The sequence below is a fragment of the Callithrix jacchus genome, chromosome 1 (genome assembly GCF_049354715.1).
Source record: "Callithrix jacchus isolate 240 chromosome 1, calJac240_pri, whole genome shotgun sequence".
Classification (NCBI taxonomy): Eukaryota; Metazoa; Chordata; class Mammalia; order Primates; family Cebidae; genus Callithrix; species Callithrix jacchus.
The window spans coordinates 115,235,157-115,258,406 of NC_133502.1; the positions used below are offsets into that span (position 1 = coordinate 115,235,157).

General features: G+C 37.9%; 1 protein-coding gene and 1 non-coding gene across 51 annotated transcripts in view; one reads left to right on the plus strand and one right to left on the minus strand.

Annotated features, from left to right (window-relative positions):
* Positions 1-23,250, minus strand: part of PTPRD (protein tyrosine phosphatase receptor type D) — a 2,336,513-nt gene that overhangs the window by 470,624 nt on the left and 1,842,639 nt on the right. The gene's annotated exons all lie outside the window — the stretch shown is intronic.
* LOC118148354 (U7 small nuclear RNA) lies at positions 18,405-18,466 on the plus strand. The gene has a single exon (XR_004735148.1). It is a non-coding gene; the product is annotated as a U7 small nuclear RNA (small nuclear RNA).

Consider the following 23,250-nt stretch of genomic DNA (forward strand, 5'->3'; position numbering starts at 1 on the left):
TGAGGCAGGAGAATTGCCTGAACCCAGGAGGCGGAGGTTGCGGTGAGCCGAGATCGCGCCATTGCACTCCAGCCTGGGTAACAAGCGAAACTCCGTCTCAAAAAAAAAATGGAAACATAATACAGAGCCCAAAGGATTGCTCAAAGGATTCAATGAAGTAACAGGTGTAAAGAATTTACCACACTGCTCCACACATGGTAAAAGGTCTCATTACCACCACCAACAAGAAAATCACTTTTCAAGAGCAGTGCAAAAAGCAACACAATTATTCTTTATGATATCTTTATTCTAAAGTACTTTTCAGGATCCACCCTGAAAAGTAAAGGTCAAGGAGAAGGAGAAGGTGGAGGGAGTGTCAGAGGCAAGGCATGGGCCAAAGACAGGAGATACCCTGACGGAAAGGCAGTATGCCCACGGCAGCAGGCTGGCAGATACGTAACAGCAGGGAGACAGAATAATATAAAGAATGACAAGAATCTGTTAAGTAAAATACAATATGAAGCCATTTTAATTCAATCTCCCTTTCCCATTGTTTTCCTTTTGGAGCCTCTTCTACCATTAACCAAGGCAACCAAGTGCCTTCCCCAGCCACCCCTTTAGAGACAAAAACATCTCTCAGTTATCTGTCAGCCTTTCCAACTTCACATGTCATGGGTTGAGCGGGGCAGGGGAGCTTCAAAAAAAAGTAATGTGTCTTCCCCAGGTTGAGTGTCCACCCTAACTTTAACCTTCCAATTATTAGAAATAATGTAAAGCTAGCATTTACCACCAAAGACTGGCACACATATTATTACAACTAGGAATAAAAATACCAAGGCCCACTCTCTTTCCCTAATTCTCCCATGTCCCCTCCTCTCTCCCTCACACACACAGAGCCAGAGATGCCACTATCTCCTCAGCCATTTCAAGTTTTCCTTTTAATCAGCACAATAAACAGGCTTCTATGCCTCAGGCTGGCGTTCCACAAACTCAGCCAAATCGTGGGGTTTTGTGAAAGCTGCAGTCAGCAGGGACCAAGCAGGGCATATTTGCTCACACATTATGTCGATGGTTTTTTCTTTTTGTCCTAAGGACACTCCTTCACCATGGGTATGATTGACAAGAGATGTCATTTATCTTACAAAGGCTCTAATGCCACTGGATTTTGATTAGCTGTGGTAACCAGGCGAATTGAATAATTACTGCTACTAACTATAATATTCTTGAAATCTTACTGTAATATTTAACATCAAAACCCTAGTGAAGGAAAAGTTAAAGTGTCAAATGTTCAAAGTCATAAGCCCTCGGTGTTCCAGTTCTGGGAATATCGGTAAAATATCTCCCTTCTGGAGAAAAACTAAGAATAGCATTTTCCAAATAAATGGAAATAAAACTACTCTAAATTCACCAGATAGATCATAATTATTGACAATTATAAAGTATAATACTTGGTGTTCAGTAAAAATTCTAGCTAATTATTCTACCGCACAGAATTAGACCATCTATTCGAGAGGTTCTCATTTGATAAATTTAGGGACTCTTACCAATCCATCCGTTTTCCCCGAGAGTAGGTATATACATGTAAAAATATTCCTTAAATATCAATTCTGAGCTCAACCTTGTGCTAGGCACAGTAGAGAGAACAGGAAAGAATTTGAACTTTGTTCCTAGACTTGGGTTTCTAATCTAATCAGGGGCCTCCTGGGTGGTTTGGGACTAGTTAATGTCTTCCTCGGACACTGAGGGATTAATTTTGAAACACTGGGAGAAGGAGGTCCTGGAGAAGTCTAAGAAAAGTGTCCATGGTAGCTTCTGCCAAGCCAAGGCGCTTTTATTCTCTATGTGAGGCACCTGAAGCAATCCCAGAACCAGGCTCTCAATATGTGTCAATCAGTAGAATGAAAACCTAGACTCTTAGGCAAGGCCTGAGAATCCACCTCACATGAACAAAAATTATCATGCATGACCTTCAAGGCCAAGAAATATTATATCCTCAAAATCCTGAGATAAGTAAAGAAACAAATAAGTCATCCTTAAACTCCAGTTTATAGATGCCAGAAAAGAAAGGAGATCGTGCCAAAAATAATCTCAGAAGTGGCTGGATATGTATCAATTGCAGAGGTATGTTTGCTTACAGTATCTCCAGTGCTGCTTCTGCACATCACAGATTTGCTATTGATCAGCTGTGGTCAGATATTGTAAGAATAAATTAACCTGCTCCAGTGAAAAATACTCAGGGGAGCCATTACACTCTGAAGAAATCTTCTCTTTAAGCTTAACTGTAATTACAAGTAAAATTCAATAGGAGGTTGGGGGATGGTTAACTCTAATTTCCCCAACCACTTTTTGCACTCTGTGATTAAAAGATTCTGCAATTTATGACAAGCAAAATGCTTTGCTTTGGTACAACTTCAAGACTTAAAGAATGGGATGGGAAACAACAGCAGGGGGCAATCAGCTGTCCAGAGGTACACTGTTTATCTAAAGAATTTTAGGAGTCAGGGGGCTGCTCTTTAAATGACCTTGGCAATTCCTCCAGAAGGTTTAAAAGCTGTCTCTGAAGCCTGTGGTGCTCTATCTGTTTTAATCCATTTGAGTTAAAATTACCAGGTCCAAGGAAAATACCTATAGGAGATAAAGGTAGAAAGGGAAAGAAGCAAGACACACAGGAGAACTGTGCCCTAACTGAGGAAAAGATATGTCAAAATAGTTATTGTAAACAGAAGGCAGGTTTTAAAGTAAGAGTACAGCTCATTAGTATAGGAAAACAGAAAAAAAGCATTATCCAAAGCACTAAAATAAAGAAATAATCAAACTCTACCACTTTCTAAGCTTTTAAAGGTCACATGGAGCACTATGCTAATATTCTGCAATAATGGACTCTGGGGCAGTGCTTTAATGAAATGAATTCCAAGGCTCTCTGAATCTTAATCAGACCGTGCAGGGGATGTGGGAAGGTCAGGCTGACAAGCAAATGATACAAACTATACTTTCAGATTACAATGAGCACCTTTTCCCAAAAGAAGTTTAGTGTCTTGTCTATATTTAAGGTCCTAGTAACTTCTCACATTGGGAAAGATCCTTCATGTCACTCTGTAGGCCTAACAGACCAGCAAGTGGGTCAGATCATGGTTAATCCGTAAGACATTCTAGTCAGTCAGTTTGAAAGGATGGTGATGAGTGGACAGCCTCAATTTCTTTTCTTTTTAATTATTTATTTTTTTATTTGTTTTAATTTTTGAGACGCAGTGGTGCAATCTCAGTTCACTGCAACCTCTGCCTCCTGGGTTCAAGTGATCCTCCTGCCTCAGCCTCCCAAGTAGCTGGGACCACAGGCAGACGCCACCACACCCAGCTAATTTTTTATTTTTAGTAGAGATGAGGTTTCACCAGGCTGGTCTCAAATTCCTGACCTCAGGTGATCCGCCTACCTCGGCCTCCCAAAGTACTGGGATTACAGGTTTGAGCCACTGTGCCCGGCAAATTAATTTTTTTAATTTACAAAAATTGTATATATGTATGGTATAAAAGATTATGTATATTGTTTCGTACATATTAATGTAAATTGTATTAGCCTCCATAAACTGTGTATGTGAACATATACAAAATATATACGTATATACTGTGGAATGGCTCAATCAAGCGAATTAAAATATCTATGCCTCTCTTTTTTGTGGTGAAAATATTTAAAATCTATTCTTTTAGCAATTTTCAAGTTTACAGTACATTGTTATCAACTGTAGTCACCATAAAATAAAAAACTTGAGCATCAGGACACTCAGTATTTGTTACCCCTTCAGTGCTTTACATCCTAACACAACTTAAAGCTTTAGTTTACTCACACGTCCTGCTGCCTGAGTAATTCACAAAAGGGTTGTGCACCTGACCTCTAATGATAATTCGTCATATATCCTAATGCTTTCTTACTGGAGCTGTGAAACAATGAATTAGCAACAAATTCCCCAACATAGTCACCATGTTTGTGTAACACATTTCCTGAACTCACTCCTCCTATCTAACTGCAGTCTTATAGCCTCAATTTCTCTTAATCGCATGGCTAAAACATATGCAAAACATCCTTTTCAAGGTAAATGGAAAGGGAACCCTCAATCTATTTCAGTGCTGAGATACTCATGAAAACAGAAATACTTTATACTTCTTTTTCATATGAAATTCAATAGTCTAAGTAGCCAGAAAAGCTCCAAATAAGTAAGTAATGATATTTTACTTCGAAATAACTTTCTTCTCTACCCCTGCACAGTTTTTCTCCATCCAACTAAATCTTAGCCACTCCTCAAGACTCAATATGAGTCTTAAATTCAACAACCCACCACAAGAAGGTTGAGCAAGGTACAGCATATCAACATGACCAGAATATTAAACATGAAAATAACATATATGAATCATAACCAACAATGGAAATGCTCATAAAGAAATCCATTTGAAAGTCAGAACAAAAAAAAAGGTCAAAATGATTGTAATTATATAAAAGAAATTATACGTTGACATTCAGAAGTGAATGAATAATGACATAAGTAGAGCATAATGCTTGAGTTATTAATTTCTCACAAAGTTAAAGACTTCTCCTCGTATTCGCGATTTTCTCTATATCATAAGGTAGCTGGTGTTTCCCACTCAAACTCAACTGCAAAGTATAAAGCCATCACTGTTTATTTTGCTACATGACGGATGCTGTGCTAAAATTTTATATGTATTCTTTCATTTTAACCCCAAGTGATTCTATGGAGTAAATGCTACTACTTAACCCTATTTTGCAAATAAAAAAGCTCAGGCCTGCTTAAGTTACATAACATGCCTACGGTGACATTGTGGCAGAAGTAGGAATTGAGACTCAGCATACCCTAGTCATTAAACACACTACCTCAAGGTGAAACCCACCGGTACTTGAGAGTAGCCACTGCTTTGGTTTCTTACTGTTAAGATGACAAATGGCTCAGTTCCATTTCAATACTGCAGTAATGGTCTGATGACTGGATTCTACTGTCATAGGATTTTCAACTGTATTTTATTCCTCTACAAATTCCCAGATGGAGCAGGAGAGCAGGTAAAGAAGACATATTGCCCTCCAAAAAAGAAAAATAAAAAACTTGAGCATCAAGACAACTCAATATTTATGTTACCCCTTCAGTGCTATACATCCTAACACAACTTAAAGTTTTTATTTTACTCACATGTCCTGCTGTCTTGATAATTCACAAAAGGGTTGTGTGCCTGACCTCTAATGATAATTCGTCATATATCCTAATGCTTTCTTATTGGAGCTGTGAAACAATGAATTAGCAACAAATCCTCCACTCTTTGCCCCTTCAGCCCTTGGAGTTTAACTCCTCTCACATTACAGTGTTTATTGAATTTCCCAGCCAAACGGTGTTCTGCTCCATAAAATTCTGACAAGTGGACTCTGCCAAGCTAATAATGGCTTCATTCTGCTGAAATAAACTTATTTCACTGCAGCAAACAAAACGACATGACCTGGAAAGGTTATTTTTAACTGGGTAATGACTCAGTCCCAACCAAGCATTTCTCTCAAGGTTCCCGGTTTTAAATAAACTTCATTTCTTAAATATAAATGCACGCTATTACGTGTGTTCTTGTCTGTCAATCTTTCACAATGAAGTAATCGCAGATATTTTCATTGCTTAAGGTGTTTGATTTTCTTTATTCAGTAACTTGGTCAGCTTATCAAACTATTCCCAAGAATCCTGGGATAGCGAAGCCACCCAGGGAACTTGAAAGACAAGACAGCATGAAGAAGCAAAATCCCTTTAAACAGAACCTGGTTTTATTGTATATTTTCTTTTAATTAAACAGCATCAGAACCTTTTCATTCCAGCAAAACTTTTAAGAGTGTGCCTCTGAGAAACATCTCTCGTATCTCATGTTTTTTAAGTGTGAATACATTTTGCTAAATTTGCTTAGCCCGTTTACCAAGTAAAGATATGTCAAGACAAATTTATCTACATCCACATTAGTTAACATCCCCCCATATCTTAAACTCTCCATACCAAAAAGTGTCAGCTACTAAAAAGTTTGAAAAGCCAAAACATCCATTTCTCTCTATACTGCCTCCCTATCTTGCAGCTATCATTCACACCTCTTTATCTTGCACGGCGAGCCCCTCAAAAACAAACAAATGAACAAACAGAAACAACTGCTATGATAAGGTCAAATTTTTCTTCAAGTTTCAGATGATCAGTGACTTCGAGAGCACCATTACAACAGCTGGTATCTTGTACCAACATGCAGCACCCCGCCAGTCCTGCCTTCTGAGACTAATAAAAGAGAAAACCCTTGACAGCTAACAGCTGGGCTCCTTATGAAGCTGTTCAATAGAAACAACAAGGCCTCCCACAGCTTACCAAAACCCAGGACTTGGTATAGAGACACGTAAATGCACAAGAAAAGAAATTTGGTTAGAGGAAAGATATATTTAAAAGAGACTGAAACAAGGCGATGATGAAAAATAACAGGGGGAAAAAAAGGCTACTCAATGAAAGAGAAACCCAATCACAAAGGCATAACTATGGAAGACGTTAAAAGTTAGTGCAAAAGGAATTACACGTGGTTTTAATCTGGCTGGAGTAAGTGACTTATATTGCACATGATTAGCTACAAAGGGAAGAGAACAAGAACCTTTTTAGTAAATTCACATGGTCATGGTTCTGTCCAAACCACAGTAAGAAATCCTGAATATCCTTCTGATGACCTATAGTGTGTATTCGCACTTTCAGGAAAAGGAACTAATGTGAATCGGCTTACCATTCCTTCCTGCCAACCTCTCTGCCTCAATATTAAAGACCATCAGCTGGTCTCTGGCTACCAGCTACAACTCCCCAATCAAAGCCATGTCACAGAATTACTGCCAATCAGCTTAACGAATAAAGTGCAAAAATAAAAGCACATTGAAGCCATATGAAACTGCTGTGGATAAACAAGGAGTGGCTATGCTGGGCATTGAGTACAAATATCTATAATTCCTTCAAGTTCAGTAAGTTAAAGTAAAGCTTCAAACTAGGCTAGTTAAGGTTATAGTCAATACAGAGATAATACACAGAAGCTAGCAAAAGCGTAAGGAACACAAAAACTCTCCTGTAACGTATTACACATTGTTTTAAAAAGTTTCTATGGCTACTAGTAAGGAAACAAAAGCAAAATCTTTTTCCTGTATAACGTGCACTTTAGATGGCAGAACAGAATCATTTCTAATTGCTACAGATGGATAACAAACACCAGACAGGCAGTCTGAAAAGTCGCTTAATTTGTAGTGTATGTGTGTGTACCTCATACACATTGTTCACTGCTACTGGCAATTCAGATACTGACCCAAAATATGAACAAGGCAGGGTGGGAGGGATTCAGCATGACTCTGGCAAATGACCAGAGCACCGTTCACAAATTAACGACTTAGAGACTTAAGTATGAGTTTCATTGTGTTAAATAGTCAACACTGAAATTTTTTAAATCTTACAAATTCAACTAAAACAATTACTGAAGTGTGGTTCACTGCCATGGTTATTTTTATTTTTGTAGGCATCGGGCACTATTTCTTGAAATTTCTTCCATACAGTCAAAAAAGGAAAAGTTTGGAATTCTGTACCTAAATCCTCAGGGGAAAATAAGTGGGGGGAGGGGACACTTTCATTAACAAAAAGATAATGATTCCCAGAGTGTGAACCCATAAGCTATTTTAAGTATCTCCACTTAAGGAAATGTTTATTTCAATTATATTACCAAGTGTCTGCCGAGGATATATAAAGCATGGCAAGAAAACTTTTTATTTATTTGTTTATTTATCTATTTATCATCTATCTATCTATCTATCTATCTATCTATTTATTTATTTATTTATTTAGAGACAGGGTCTCATTGTGTTGCTTAGGCTGGTCTCAAACTCCCGGGCCTAAGCAATCCTCCTGTCTCAGCTTCCCAAAGTGCTAGAATTTCAGACATGAGCCAGCACGCCTGACCTGAGAAAGCTATATTAAACAGCTCTGAACTTACACATTCTTATAGCTACTGTATCCTTTTCCACAGTTACCCTGGGAAGCTAGCTATTGTGCTGCTTAAGCAGAATTTTCTAGCAACACTTTTAACACACAACTTCTAGCTTTACTCAGCTTTTAGTTTCTCTACTTGAGCAACAGCAATATGGAGTCAAAGCTGCTTTGAGTAATATTATTTCTCCAATATTAAAAATGGGTACTAACCCCCTCAACATCCCTCATTTTTTATGATGACAATGTGTTCCCTGCCCTTCCTCTTAAATTTTTTTATCTTCTCATTTCCTCCCAGTTGACATGTATAATTTGTGTAATCTGTGCATTTTTCTAGTCTATTAAATAGTCTAGAACAGGAGGGTACACAATAATCTATATTGGTTAAAAAGATACTGACTCAAGCCTAGATCCATCTAGGTATCTCTCAACCCCCCTGGAATGACCTGTGAAATATCTAAAGCTGAAAGAGGTAGAGAAGACAGGCAGAAGAGAAGATTAGAGGGGAGTGGTGCAGAGATGACAGGAGGGGAAGGAAGGAGAAAGGACAGGGCAGGAAGACAGGAGAGAGGTCCCTGCTGGTTCTTATGAGGAAAGAAACATGTCTTCCGCTTAGTCTTCACAAGTATGTCTACTGACTCCACCCTTTAAATCACGACTGCCCCAGCAACCCAGTTCATGCTGCCTCCACCCCAGTCATCTTCCAACCGAATGATGGATAATCTTGCTTATTAAAACTTCAACATCTAGAAAGGAAGCGTTTTGCACCCTAGCTACAACTCTTTTTTAAAACTTATGTGAATTCTAACTACTGGTGTTATTTATATTTAAAAGGAGCTTTTTGCTAACTTTGAAAAGTTAATGAATCCAGTTCAGATACTGTCTTTTGTGAAAATCTTCCATTATGTCAAAAAAAGGCAGGAATTTTTTTTTTCTTAATAACAGGACATATCAGAAACATTCTGTGCTTGATCACATCTGTTATTCTGCACTGAAAATTCATTTAGGACAATTAAATTAAGAAAGCAAATATGAGTAGCCATGGCCATAATGGAAAAACATAGTTAAATATTTTTGGTTCATACAGGATGACATTTTAGCTTAGCCTAAAAATGTTACCCTTAAAATCAACAAAGTAAAAGTTTTGGAGGAAAATCAGAACAAACACCTACACCGATGACATTTCTTGTCATTCAAATTGGCCATAACTGTTTTCAAGCGCAAAATCAAATTTAAAACATCAGGAAAAATTGCCCAAGTCAATCCTATTACTTCCAATCCACTTCTAAAGAATAGAATTTATTTATTGACCAATTGTTTACTCGGGAATTGATGCAATGTGCATTATAACTTTGGAAGTTTATGGAAATTTAATCCAGTACAGACAAGATGTCTTATATATTATGATGTTCTTATATCGCCAATTTAATGTTTACTGGACCTTATCAATGTCACCTTACTTCACATAAAAATAACTTGATTTAGCCATGTATGCATCACAGTTCACAGCTAAAATAGACACAGGACTGAGTCATTTCAATTATTATAAGAAGCAGTACTATAGAAGGTCACTAAGAAGCATCTGCATAGAGGAAGCCAATTGACTACCTAAAGAAAGACTGCAAAGCTGTCACCAAAGATGGCATTTCAGGGACTCAACTGGAGGTTATGTGAGTAAAGGCACACCAAGACACAGATCATACTTGATGCTTCTACTAATGAACTGTTTTTTCAGAATTTGGCCCAAATGCTCTCTCTTCTCATCTGCTACATTTTGCAGAAGCCACCATAGCTGACAGGCACTGAGGTGGCTGTCTGACCCAAAACATGTCAATGAAAATGTGGGACATCAATGGAAACATATATCCAACCTCCTTCAGCAGTTGGATATATGTTATGTAAAACTCAGGAACTCTTAGTAGCCATACTTCCCACTGACCTGCTCCGTAGAGAAACCTATGAACTGATGTACACACAGCAGTAGAATTTCAATCTATTCTTCAGGCTGCATCTCTGCTCTGTGACCCACATTAGCACTCCTGTTTTCTCTGGTGTTTGTTTTTAGCTAATTCAAGTTTACATTCTGTTATTGACAATGTAAATGTTGATGAGCATGTAAGAGATGGTTTAGAAACACTAGAGCAATTTTTTTAAACTGCTGGTAGCTTATTATTAGAGGGACAAAAAATCAATTTAATGAGTTACAATCAGAAACATCTTTAAAAAAAAAATAGAATAGCACAGAATTGGCAATCCATATTGGGAGAGGGTAGAATTCAACCCCTATCTCACACCACACACAAAAATAAATTCCAAGTGGATTGAAGACTTATATGTGAAAATTAACACTATACAACTTTTAGAAAAGACTACAGTATATCTTTGAGTTTGAAGGGTAGAAAGCAGTTCTTAAACAAGACATAAAAAGAACCACAATGGAAATGGCATAAAAATTCTACTACACCTTCTAATACACTATACAATAATATACAACTTATTTTCATTTTGTTTATTATTTCCTTTTTTTCTTAAGATAGTTTCTCATTGGTCACTTACTCTAGACTGCACTGGTGCCATCATCACTCACTGCAGCCTCAAACTCTTGGGTTTAAGCGATCCTCCCACCTTGGAATAGCTGGGACTACAGGAACATGTCACCATAACTGACTGATTTTATTATATTTTGTAGAGATGGGATTTCACTGTGTTGCCCAAACTGGTCTCAAACTCCTGACCTGAAGTGATCCTCCTACGTCTGCCTTCCAAAGCATTAGGATTACAGGTGTAAGCCACTGCACCTGGCCTCATTTATAAAAAATAAAATCAATTATTTATTATACATTGCCTTTCTTGCCCAATAAAGTGTTAGCCCCAGGAGAATATGGAATCTTGTCTGTTTTTTGTTTTTGTTTTGTTTTGTTTCTTGAGATGGAGTCTTGTTCTGTCACCCAGGCTGGAGTGCAGTGGTGCGATCCTGGCTCACTGTAACCTCTACCTCCAAGATGCAAGCAATTTTCTTACCGCAGCCCTCAGAGTAGCTAGAATTATAGGCACCCACCTCTGTTTTATTCAAATACATCCACAATGCTTTGTACATAACAGATGCTCAATTGATACTTGTTGAGCATGTATGAATATCTAAGTATACCTCAGTCACATATTTTTTAGTGTAGATTGAGATTAAAAAGTTGCAAACCATTACATTAGATACATACAATGTGTATATATGGATAGTATGTAGGGAAAGGAAACAAAAGTGGATAGTAACAAAATAGAAATGTTGTACTTATTCTATAGACTTAGACTATCCCAAACCATTTAAAGTAATTTAAAACTAAAAGTAAAAATTCAGTCCCTCAGTCTCACTATCCAAATTTCAAGTACTCAATCACCACGTGTGGTTAGCAGCTACTATACTAGACAAAATAGAATACACAGAACAATTCCTTCCTTGAGGGAAGTGCCAGTGTGCAGTGCTGCTATAGCCAATATTTGAACACCGTATTCGAAGCTGGCGAATATCAAGATTACATCAGTGTTTTTAAGGCAAGTGGCATCTACGAAGAGAGTGAAGTAAAGGAAGGAAAAGGTAGAATTCTCAAGGAGACCAATTAACACAGAAATTAAAATGGTAAACATGAGAAAAAATGACAACGGATACATAAAGAATAGGATGTAGAGGAGGAGGAGAACTTTTTTTCTCTTTTTTTTTTGGAGACAGAGTCTCACTCTGTTGCCCAGGCTGGTGTGCGACGGCACCATCTCGGCTCACTGCAACCTCTGCTTCCTGGGTTCAAGCAATTCTCCTACCTCAGCCTCCAGAGTAGCTGGGATTACAGGCACGCACCACCATGCCTGGCTAATTTTTGTATTTTTAGTAGAACCGGGTTTTAACCATGTTGGTCAGGCTGATCTTGAACTCCTGATCTCAGGATCCACCCACCTCAGCCTCCCAAAGTGCTGAGATTACAGGCATGAGCCACCATGCCTGGCCTTCTTTTTTGTTGTTGTTTTATTTTGTTTTTGTTTTGGAGACAAAGAGTTTATAGTGCAGTGAGGAAATCTAGGCCCACTGCATCCTCTGTCTCCCAGGTTCAAGTGATTCTGGAGGAGATAAATTTAAAGGAATTTCAGAGTTCCATCACCAGGGTTTGTGGACCAGACATGAGATTTGAGAGGAAATAAAGGAATGTGAGATGACTTAGGATGCTGACTAGCTAACTAGGTGATTGGTGAAGAGAAGTCTGTTTGTTTTCTTTATAGAGATGGGGTTTCACCATGTTGGCCAGGCTGGTTTTGAACTTCTGACCTCAAATGATCCACCTGCCTCAGCCTCCCAAAGTGCTAGGATTAGAGGCGTGAGCCACCGTGCCTGGCCAAGAAGTCATTTTTAATGGACAGATACGAGACAGGCTCACAGCTCTTTTGATCATGGTGTTTTGCCTTAGGGGACATTTCAAAACCATCGAATCAAAATGAGGGGAAAAAAAATGTGTTTTAAGGCCAGGGAATGCCTGCAATGGACAGCCAGACCTTCATCCCTTCCCTGATGAAGATCTCAGAAAAGAGGTAGAGTGAAGGTCAGGGACTGAGTAGGCAATGAAGCAAGAAATGTGTGAGAATTATGAGGGAATATGTGAAATTATCTGTCACAGTCATTTCTTAAGGACAGAAAAAAGGCTGAAATAGTTTGTTTTTAGACAACATCAAAATGACCTCATCAGATAACCGTATCAATATAGCACGTATATGCTGAGGGTAGATTGAGGGAATATTGCTTTTGGCCTTGGACACATGAATTTGATGTACTTATGACTCCACTTGGTAAACTGTCTCCAGTCACCTATTGTACTAAAGAGACCGTTACTTTGATTCTAAAAGTAAGAAGAAGTCTCCAAAATTGGATGCCACAAAATGAAATTGAAAGTCATCCATTGGGGAAATGAGTTCCAGAACATACACATTAAAAATGATAATAAATGCAGTCACTTTCTAGATTCTAGTTTATACTGAGCCAACGTCAATGCTTACGGAAATACTAATGCCTACCTTAGCTGTCCTTTTCTAATGGACGGTAGAAGCATTTATTTATACGGGAGGTGTGCATTCAGCTCTCTTTTCGAGGAAGACAATGAGAAAGTATTGGGGCTGATGACTGAAATCCAGCTTAAATTCAGTTGATCTTACTCATGTCTGCCCCAGTTGAGAAGAGGGGCTTGTTATATAGCCTTTTTGTCGCTGTTTAATCCTTTAAAAATAAAATTATGTATCTAGAGGATATATTTAAGCACACATTTTGTGAGTAATCAAATTTATTGATAAAAACAAGGCGCAAAAGCCTCTGCTAGAGGTGAAGACCTCTAGTCCTTGCTCACAAAAGACACACTTTACTTCTTTGCTCCCTCTTTTTTCCTTTTCTCCATTTCTCTCTATTCTTCTCTCCCTCTTTTTTCTTTATTACTGTTAAAAAGGTATATGATTCCTCAACCCCCATAGGTAATGCTATTTCACATTTACAAAATGCTCCCATATCTATCATCTAAGATCTTTACCTTTCAAGTGATCAGTAGGAAAAGAGATACAATGCCTCTGCTTCCACTGAGGAACTCAAGCTCTTTTTTTTTTTTTTTTTTTTTTTTTTTGTATTGAGTAGAGGTGAGGAACTAGGATGTTGAAAACTCAAGCTCAAGAAGCTGGTGACATAGCCGCAAACAGATGACTCACACCTGTGGTAGCCAGCCTCCTGGCTGACCCTCAATTATCCCTGTTTCCACGTATGCATAGATTGTCTGTACTCCTGTCATTGTAACAGCATTGCTGCAAGCTGTATGCTGATGGTATGTCACTTCTACAATTAGGTTTTAAGCAACTTCTACCTTTGGCGCTTACTCTCTTTCTCTTTCTCTGATTACTCATTTTGGAATAAGCCAACTACCATGTGAGCAGTCCAATGGTAGAACCCAACTGAACAAAAATTGAGGGTTCTTTGGTTCAAAATAGAGGTAAGAATGCTTGTCAACAGACTTGCATCTTGGAAAAAGATCCTCTAGCCCCAGCCAAACCTTCAGATGACTGCAGCCCCATCTAACATTCTGATTGCAGCTTCATGAGAGACTGAGTGAGCCAGAACTACAGATTCCTGTTGCTCAGAAACTGTGCTGTTGCAAGCTGTCAGGCTTGGGATAATTCGTAATAAAGCAATGACTATGACAGTGTCTAAGTCTTCTCACTCTGAGTCCACTGCTCTTCCTACTCTACCAAGTTACATCTGCATTCAGAACATAGTTTGGTTTGCGGAGGTTTGCCAAATAATCACAACATTCGGTTAGACATCATTTTGATAAAGACAAGTTAAGACTGACAACATCTGTCATGTAATTTAAAATAATCCAGGTGTTTTATCCAGATATTGGAACAGGAAAAAAAACCCAATACTGAAAGTGTGCTATAGATACACTGTATGTATCTAGGTTTGTATTTACAAGTTCATTTGTAAATCCATAACCACCTGTCTAAAATCAGTCTCAACAATGGAGACTATGAGAAGAGGAACAGGTCTGGCTGGATTCACTTTTACCCAAAGAAGAATTACCAAGAGCTGAAAAAGTTCTTGAACTCCCAGCAGCACAGCTGCGAGACTGATATAAAGTCCTCGGAAACTAAGGAATCTTACTTCACTGCAGTTGTCACATTATCACACATTACAGTGCAGCAGCCTGAATCAGAGAGACATGCAAAATTCACCAAGGACAGCAGCAGTGCATTTCTCCCCCCTGTATTTGTGGAAAGACATCAAGAAAAGGAAGGCAAGTATGAATGCAAAAACATCTGCTCCCTAAACTCATTTAAAAAATATCCCTGCAAAAAATAAATGTGAATCATCTATAGTGTATAGCAGATGGAAGTGCAATATGTTTAACTTAAGGCAGAAAGGGGATGCAACTGAAGAACCAGAGGGTACGGAAATAAAACAATACTTAAGCCCATTTTACATACTGCTGCCCATTACATTAGGTTGCACTCTGGTAAAATGTGTGGAAAATCATCTTTTATTTATATCACACTACTTTGAAAGAATTCCAAAAAATTACTGTAGACTCTCCAGTGGGATTTAGATTCATACTCTCTAGTAGCATTTATATTCACAGAAGCCAATTTTTTTCTTTCTTTCTTTATTTTTTTTGACAGGGTCTCATTATGTTACCCATACTGGACTTGAACTCTGGGCTTATGCAATACTCCTGCCTTGGCCTTCCGAGTAGCTGGAGCTACAGGCATGTGTCACAGCCCTCAGCAGAAGCCAAATTTGAGGGCAGCAACATAACTTCTCCCTAAAATGAGAAATAAATTATAGAGCTGTCTTGGTTTCAAAGAGATTTTAACTTCGTTGACTTGCCTCAGAGGAACTTAACAAGAAAGAGCAAACTGAGGAATAAGTTATTTTAGATAATTGGCAGCAATAATGCAATGACTCAGGATTTGGGGGAAATTACATATGAACTTACGATCATGAAAAAAAAATCATCAAAGAGCCCGATTGCCTTTACATAAATGATCAATGAGTGACAGTACACAAAGGAACATAAATCAAGTTTTTGCACTGCTAATTATTGGGACCCAATTTTAAAACAAAGTTGTTGGCCCGGCGCGGTGGCTCATGCCTATAATCCCAGCACTAAGGGAGTCCAAGGTGGGTAGATCATGAGGTCAAGAGATGGAGACCATCCTGGTGAACAAGGTGAAACCCCGTCTCTACTAAAAATACAAAAATTAGCTGGGCATGGTGGTGCACGCCTGTAGTCCCAGCTACTCCGGAGGCTGAGGCAGGAGAATTGCTTGAACCCAGGAGGCGGAGGTTGCAGTGAGCTGAGATTGTGCCATTGCACTCCAATCTGGGTAACAACAGCGAAACTGTCTCAAAAAACAAAAACAAAAACAACAACAACAACAAAATGAAGTTGTTTCTTTTCTCAGTATGCACTTAAGTTTCTTGAATTCATAACATCTCTTAGCCTGAAGGATGAAACCTTTTCAAATCTTCAGCATTCATTTAAAGGTTTCATTTTAATTTCTTGGGCACTACGAAAATAGGAAAACATTAGTATCATCCACCTCTATGTTTATTTTATATGAAGAAAAGAAAAATTTTTATTTTTATTTTTTGAGATGGAGTTTCGCTCTTGTTATCCAGGCTGGAGTGCAATGGCGCAACCTCCGCCTCCTAGGTTCAGGCAATTCTCCTGCCTCAGCCTCCTGAGTAGCTGGGATTACAGGAACGCGCCACCGTGCCCAGCTAATTTTTTGTATTTTTAGTAAAGACGGGGTTTCACCATGTTGACCAGGATGGTCTCGCTCTCTTGACCTCGTGATCCACCCGCCTCGGCTTCCCAAAGTGCTGGGATTACAGGCATGAGCCACCGCGCCCGGCCCAAGAAAAATTTTTTTGTGAGACAAATCTCACTCTGTCACCCAGACTAGAGTGCAGTGGCATGATCTTGGCTCACTGCAACCTCCACCTACAAGGTTTAAACTATTCTCCTGCCTCAGCCTCTCGAGGAGCTGGGATCACAGGCACCCACTACCCCATCCAGCTAAGGATTTTTTTTCTATTTTTAGTAGAGACAGGGTTTCACCACGTTGGCCAGGCTGGTCTCAAACTCCAGACCTCAGGCGATTCACCCATCTTGGCCTCCCAAAGTGCTGGGATTACAGGCATAAGCCACCATACCCAGCCAATGAAAAAATTACATAGCCTACCTAGGAATTACACAAGCGAAAGTATGATGGAGATTTAATTTCACACACTGGATAACACCACCAATATCAGGGTCACTGGAATGATAAATGAAAACTTTTGCGTTGTGGAGACAGAGTAATAGCAATCAATATATCATTTACTACTATCTCAGTAATATTTAAATCATAGACAATGTAAGAATAGACTGTAATGTCCTTTTAGGACAGTCCAAAAATTTAAAGTTAGAAAATTATTACAAAGTCTCATTTTTGAAGAGGAAATGAATAAAATTTAAAATCAAAGTTATCTAAAGCAATCTATGCCACTGTTCACTACGTAGCATATAAGATCTAAAGGAGAGGGTTATTTCTTAATGTACTCTTATTCTGAAAAATAAGCTCAAACAAAATGCATAGAACTATGTACCAAGTTGCATGTTTTAAAAAAATTAAAAGACATTTTTTATCTTGTGTGGTTACATCATCGAGCCAAGTTCTTTTAACTTCCCTAAGAAAATACTTCTGAAGAAATTAAGTACCAAATGATAAAATATGATAACCGCAAAGGCAGGTTTAGGTTTCTAATAAAATGTATCAAGTTTAGCCTGTCCAAAGAATCTGCGTACACTGTTAGTAGCCACAGCAGAAAATGTTATAAGCCAACAGATGTTTAGGAACATATTTGTATGTTTAAAAACATAGAGATGAAGGGATAAGTAGAGAGGAATTGTCCTCATTCTTAATTGCCAAGTTTTAAGTAAATTTTAATTATTTTGGAATCTAATATTTCAAATTTCCTTGGGGAGGGAAAATATTTGAATACATAAAACTGAACAGTATTCCATAATAGGGGCCAGTGAAAGACTATGAAATATTAGACCTTTACCATTAATACAAAATATTCTTCGGTAGGCTGACACTGGGATGTAAGAATGGTCCCAGTAAATTACATTTATCAGTAGCTTAGAGTAAGTGAGTATTGCACAGCCTACAATACTTATCAGTCATCAGAGTACTTGTGATTATGAAATAGGAATATGGAATTTAACTGTCTCTAGCCACCCAATATTTAATTTTTTTAAAACTCTGTAGTTATCTATGGCTTCCTGATTTGGATTATATTAACTTAAAATCTATAACTTATCACATCGAATCATCATATGCCTGATAATTCATGGCTCTGAAAATGAGTACAATTTCTATTTTATTCACATAATAGATTTATGTAGGAGACTAAATACAGAAGCTCTGATTTTCTGATTGAGAAATTCAAGTTTCCTTAATCCAGAATTAAAATAACTAGAAATGCCAACTGCCCATCATTTATTTCCTAGAAAATAAAGGATAACAAATACTTTCATTGGTAAACTCAAACATCGCTAGAACTTGAAAGAGCTTTGTAAATAATGAAATATAAAATTCAATTCAAATTATGTTCACAATATTTTCTGTGTTAAAATTTTTGTTTTTTTCTAGTTTATGCAATTGAATAACCTACGTAAAATATTTCTGTAATCTCCTAGCTACTATATTGCTAGATTAATTGGAAAAGTCCACTCCCCAACCATTTGGGATAAACTGAAAATTGCCATAACATTATACACCTTACTATTAGTACATATTCAAGAGACTTAAAGCATACAGGATTTGATCATGTCATAAAATGTATTCAAGCTGCGTTACAGCTCTTTTCAAATTTGTCTAGCAAGCTTTCCAGTTTTTGCCAGAAAGCCCCTCAACACAAAATAAACAAATAAAATAAATTCAAGCTACAAATGAACATAAATCCTAATATGATTGTCTTATAGCCAAGAGATTTACTTCCAGTTCTTCTCACTATAACTATGATGTACAATAATATGAAAAGCTCATTTAGTCATGAATTCCAAACTTTTCCACCATCAATTCATTTTCCAAAGCTATCAAATAAATAGATTGTTTAATTTTGTTTATTCTGTGCCAACACACGGCGTCTTGATGATATGCATAAAGGATGGCTAAGTTACACATGATGAAGTTGGGAAACGTCCTTTCTGCACCATCACACACTATGAAGATCACCTTGCCCTTGAGATCTCTTGCCATGGGGTTCTATCTTGCTTGTCAAACATCCCACTATCCGCCAGAAACTCTGTGGAACTATCCCAAACACCACCATATCTGTGAAGCTCTATCTCATCCACCAACTGCATGTGATCTTCCTCTCACTAATCTCACAAGGAGCAAAAGCTGAACCATTTATCCTATGATGCTTTATATTAAAGATATTTGCAAATCTGTCTTTGTTTTTTTGTTGAATTATGATGTCCTCGAGAGTAGAGAATGTATCTTCTCATATTTGTATTTATTCACTTTAGTGTCTAGAATAGTACAGACTCTTGGAAAATAAATTTAACAGAATTTGTTTTTCATTTCTAGAGACAGAGTCTTGATATGTCACCCAAGCTGGAGTGCAGTGGCAAAAATCATAGCTCTCTGCAGCCTTGAACTCCTGGATTGAAGCAATCCTTCGACCTCAGCCTTAACAGCTTCTATCTTACAAGAGAAATGGCAACTTGACTCAAAGCTCAAAGTCTCATGCTAGTCTTACATGGAATTCCACTCTTTACGAATGGAATTCCACTCTTTACGAATGGAATTTTCTCCTTTATTTCATTATATGATAACTAGAACATTTTACATGACTAAGCATACATCTATGAATCAAATTTTCCTTTTTCTTCTTTGGTGTGCTTTTTCCCAGTCAAGTCTTAATTCACTAGACCTTTAAATGTAAGAACTAAACAACCTGACCATGCAGGGTCACTCCCAGGGTCATTAAGTCCAGTTCTCCAGAAACTCTTTAAGAAATAAGATAATAATAGCTTTTAAAACTTTTAAGGGTTTACATCATACGAAGTGCCATCCTACCACTCCCTGTGTCAAGAATGCAGATGATACTGCTTTCAAACAGGGATTTAGGGACTGGAAAGCAAAACAATTCTGGGTTTGCTGGTCTAAGCATAATAATTCAGCAGAGACGTTCTGATATTTACTAATAGGATAATGATTATAAATGGAATATTTTTAAATCTACCAAAATCATTCTGAATCATCCTTAACAGAGTAGTCCCCTGTTGCATTTGAAAGCTAGCATAGCATATGATCTAGAGGCTGTGACTTTTTTACTCATCCATTCATTTAACAAATGTTTATTAAGCACCTACTCTATGTTAAGTGTTGATCGTGGGAGTTGCAATTCAGCAGTTCATACAAGAAAGGTGTGCCTTCTTGAAGTTTACAGGGAGTTGAATACATTTAATGTGCAATACTGGCTCCTACTAGTGCTTCGGTGATCATATATAATAAATACAGTTATTTTAGTCACAGACTTCTCATTGATATAAATTTACAATGAGCTGTAAGTCAGAGTATCTGGATCCTAGTCTCATTTCCTTAGTTTAAGTGCCTCTGAGAAGTCACAATAATGACTAAGAGCCTCACTTTTACATGTAAAGTTTGAATGCATAAGCCCGACCTGCTTTCTTTACAGGGTTATTATAAGGATTAATAAAAACGATCCAATCAAATGATAATGCACCGAGCATATTTATCCTAGATACTATATTAATTTCACATGCATGGCTTTATTCAATACTAATTAGAGTTCTACGGTACTATACTGAAATACTTGTTATCTTCATGTCAGAGTACACAGGTATCTGTAAGAAACATGCCTTTCAAATTTGTCTGTTTTAAAATAAATGCATTTACTTATATGCACAGATTATTATCACCAGTAGTCTGGTAGCAATCCCTTCACATGTTCCTTGTCCTTAAAGGTTTCCTCAAGAAACCCTAATGCAGATAATGCTAGAAAGTTTCAGTTTGGTTGTAGCTGGTATAAGAAAGAATCCCTGGAGACTGCTTAGAATTCAGTAAAGGCAACTGCCTCAGGGTAACCCCTGAGGTTCTTTAAAGTTTCCCTTGCTGGAAGAGACCTGGAATTGTCCAGTTTGGAAGATATAAGCACTAAATATGTCAGCCTAATAAAAAAGATAAGAAGAGAAACACATTTGGTTGACAGGCAGTAGGGGAGAGGCAGCAAGTGTTACCTTGCAGACTTCTAGTATCTTTAATGTTAGCAAAGAAGTTTGTTGTTATTTCTTTCCAGAAATCAAGCTCAAAGTCTTAGCAACCAACTGCAAACTCCAACTGCCCTCCCAACTTCTGCTTCCTTAAGAAAGGTGGTATAGCAGATGTAGCCAGCTTTAATTAACTTTTCTTTTATGTCAAGAATTATTCTTTTATGTTTAGATGCACTGTGTAATGAATATCTGTCACTCTTATTTACTCTATCAATTCTACAGATAAAACCTCCTTCCTTAATTACACTTTTAATGTTTTGATTCCCCAACCCGACATCACTTTTTCTTTGAAGTTGGTATGTGACCTCAGTCAATCCAGAGCAGATTTTCCCAAACACACAAAAAATTTTCTTCTCAAGCAAAGACTCTCTACTCTTCCCCAAGCAAATATCAGTAAAATTCTATTAAGAAATAATAAATATAGGGTGGGCACGGTGGCTCACGCCTGTAATCCCAGCAAGTTGGGAGGCCAGGCAAATCATAAGGTCAGGAGATTGAGACAATCCTGGCCAACATGGTGAAACCCCGTCTCTATTAAACATACAAAAAATATTAGCTGTGTGTGGTGGTGCATGCCTATAGTCCCAGCTACTTGAGAGGCTGAGGCAGGAGGATTGCCTGAACCCAGGAGGCAGAGATTGCACTGAGCCAAGATCACACCACTACACCCCAGCCTGGGCAACAGTGTGAGACTCTGTTTCAAAAAAAAAGAAGAAGAAATAGTAAATATATTGCTGTCACTATAATTTTGTGAAGATGATAAACATTCATACCCATGAGTTACACAAAGTATACAAGCATAGGACAGCACTACCATTATTATTCAAGGACACAAAGGTGTGATCAAATAGCAATCACCACTTCATCATTTCCCTACCTTCCATATATAAGTATGTATATATGTATGTATGCGGTCATGCATTATGCCTTTCTAATGACTGCTCGACATCAAAAGTTTTAATGCTTTATTTTTGGTTCCTTTCTTTAATATATGCCTGTTTTTAAAAAATTGATTCTATCTGACATCATGTAAGGCATTCTGTCAGAGGCATGTGAACCAGAGCAACTCCATCTTGAATAGGGGCTGGGTAAAATGAGGCTGACACCTACTGGGCTGCATTCCCAGAGAGTTAAGGGATTCTAAGTCACAGGATGAGATAAAAAGTGCCAGGAGATACAGGTCATAAAGATCATGTTAATAAAGCAGGTAGCAGCAAAGAAGCCGGCTAAATCCCACCAAAACCAAGATGGCCACAAGAATGACCTCTGGTCCTCCTCACCGCTACACTCCCACCAGCACTATGACAGTTTACAAATGCCATGGAAATGTCAGAAAGTTACCCTACATGGTCTAAAACAGGGAGGCATAAATAATCCACCCCCTGTTTAACATATCATCAAAAAATTACCATAAAAATGGGCAACCAGCAGCCCTTAGGGCTGCTTTGTGTATGGAGTAGCTATTCTTTTATTTCTTCACTTTCCTTATAAACTTGCTTCCACTTTACAGACTTGCCCTGAATTCTTTCTTGCAGGAGATCCAAGATCCCTCTCTTGGGGTCTGGATTGGGACCCCTTCCCTGTAACAATTCCATTCTTTCTCTGAAATAGCCAAAAGATATTTCTCAGAAAATAATATTAGATTAGAGAATTGCTTGAGGCCAGGAAGCAGAGGCTGCAGTGAGCAGAGATGGCCCCAATGCACTCCAGCCTGGGCAACAGAGCTAGACACTGTATCAATCAATCTATCTATCAAACAATATTTGAAAACGAGGTAGGGAGTATTACCCATTAAACCTGGCTCCTAGACTGTGTGTCATCTGGCCTGACCTCTCTTTAGTCTCAATAATAACCCTTAATGGTATTACCACAGTTCTTGGCATACTGTAGAAACTGAAAAGCAGTTTTTAAAAAAGAAAGGAAGAGAAGGGGAGGAGATGAGAGAAGTGGGAAATGTGAACTGAGATAATTCCCACTTACTCTACTTCTCAATGAGATAAACATTTTGAAAATCCTAAAATATTATTTATTATCACCTATCTGAAACCTTCACAGCATCGCATAACTGGAGTCAGAGTGTATTCATTATTAAATTGCTTTGTTAATATACTCTTTAAATTTAGGCTCTTAGAGAACCCTGGTCCTTTTATCCACCCATAGTTACAGATACATAGAGTCTAACTAGAGAAAGAAATATAGGGATTATTTGAGTAATGTTCCCCCACACCCTGTTATAGATGCACCCTTTAAAGTGAATTGGTGAAGGGTTTTTCCTTCCAAGTCTGAGTATAGAAAACAGTACAGATACAAAATTTCTACTTCAGATACCATGTGTCACATGGGCCCTAAGGTTGCTTCCCTGACTCTCAGGCCTTTAATAGCTTCAGAAACTA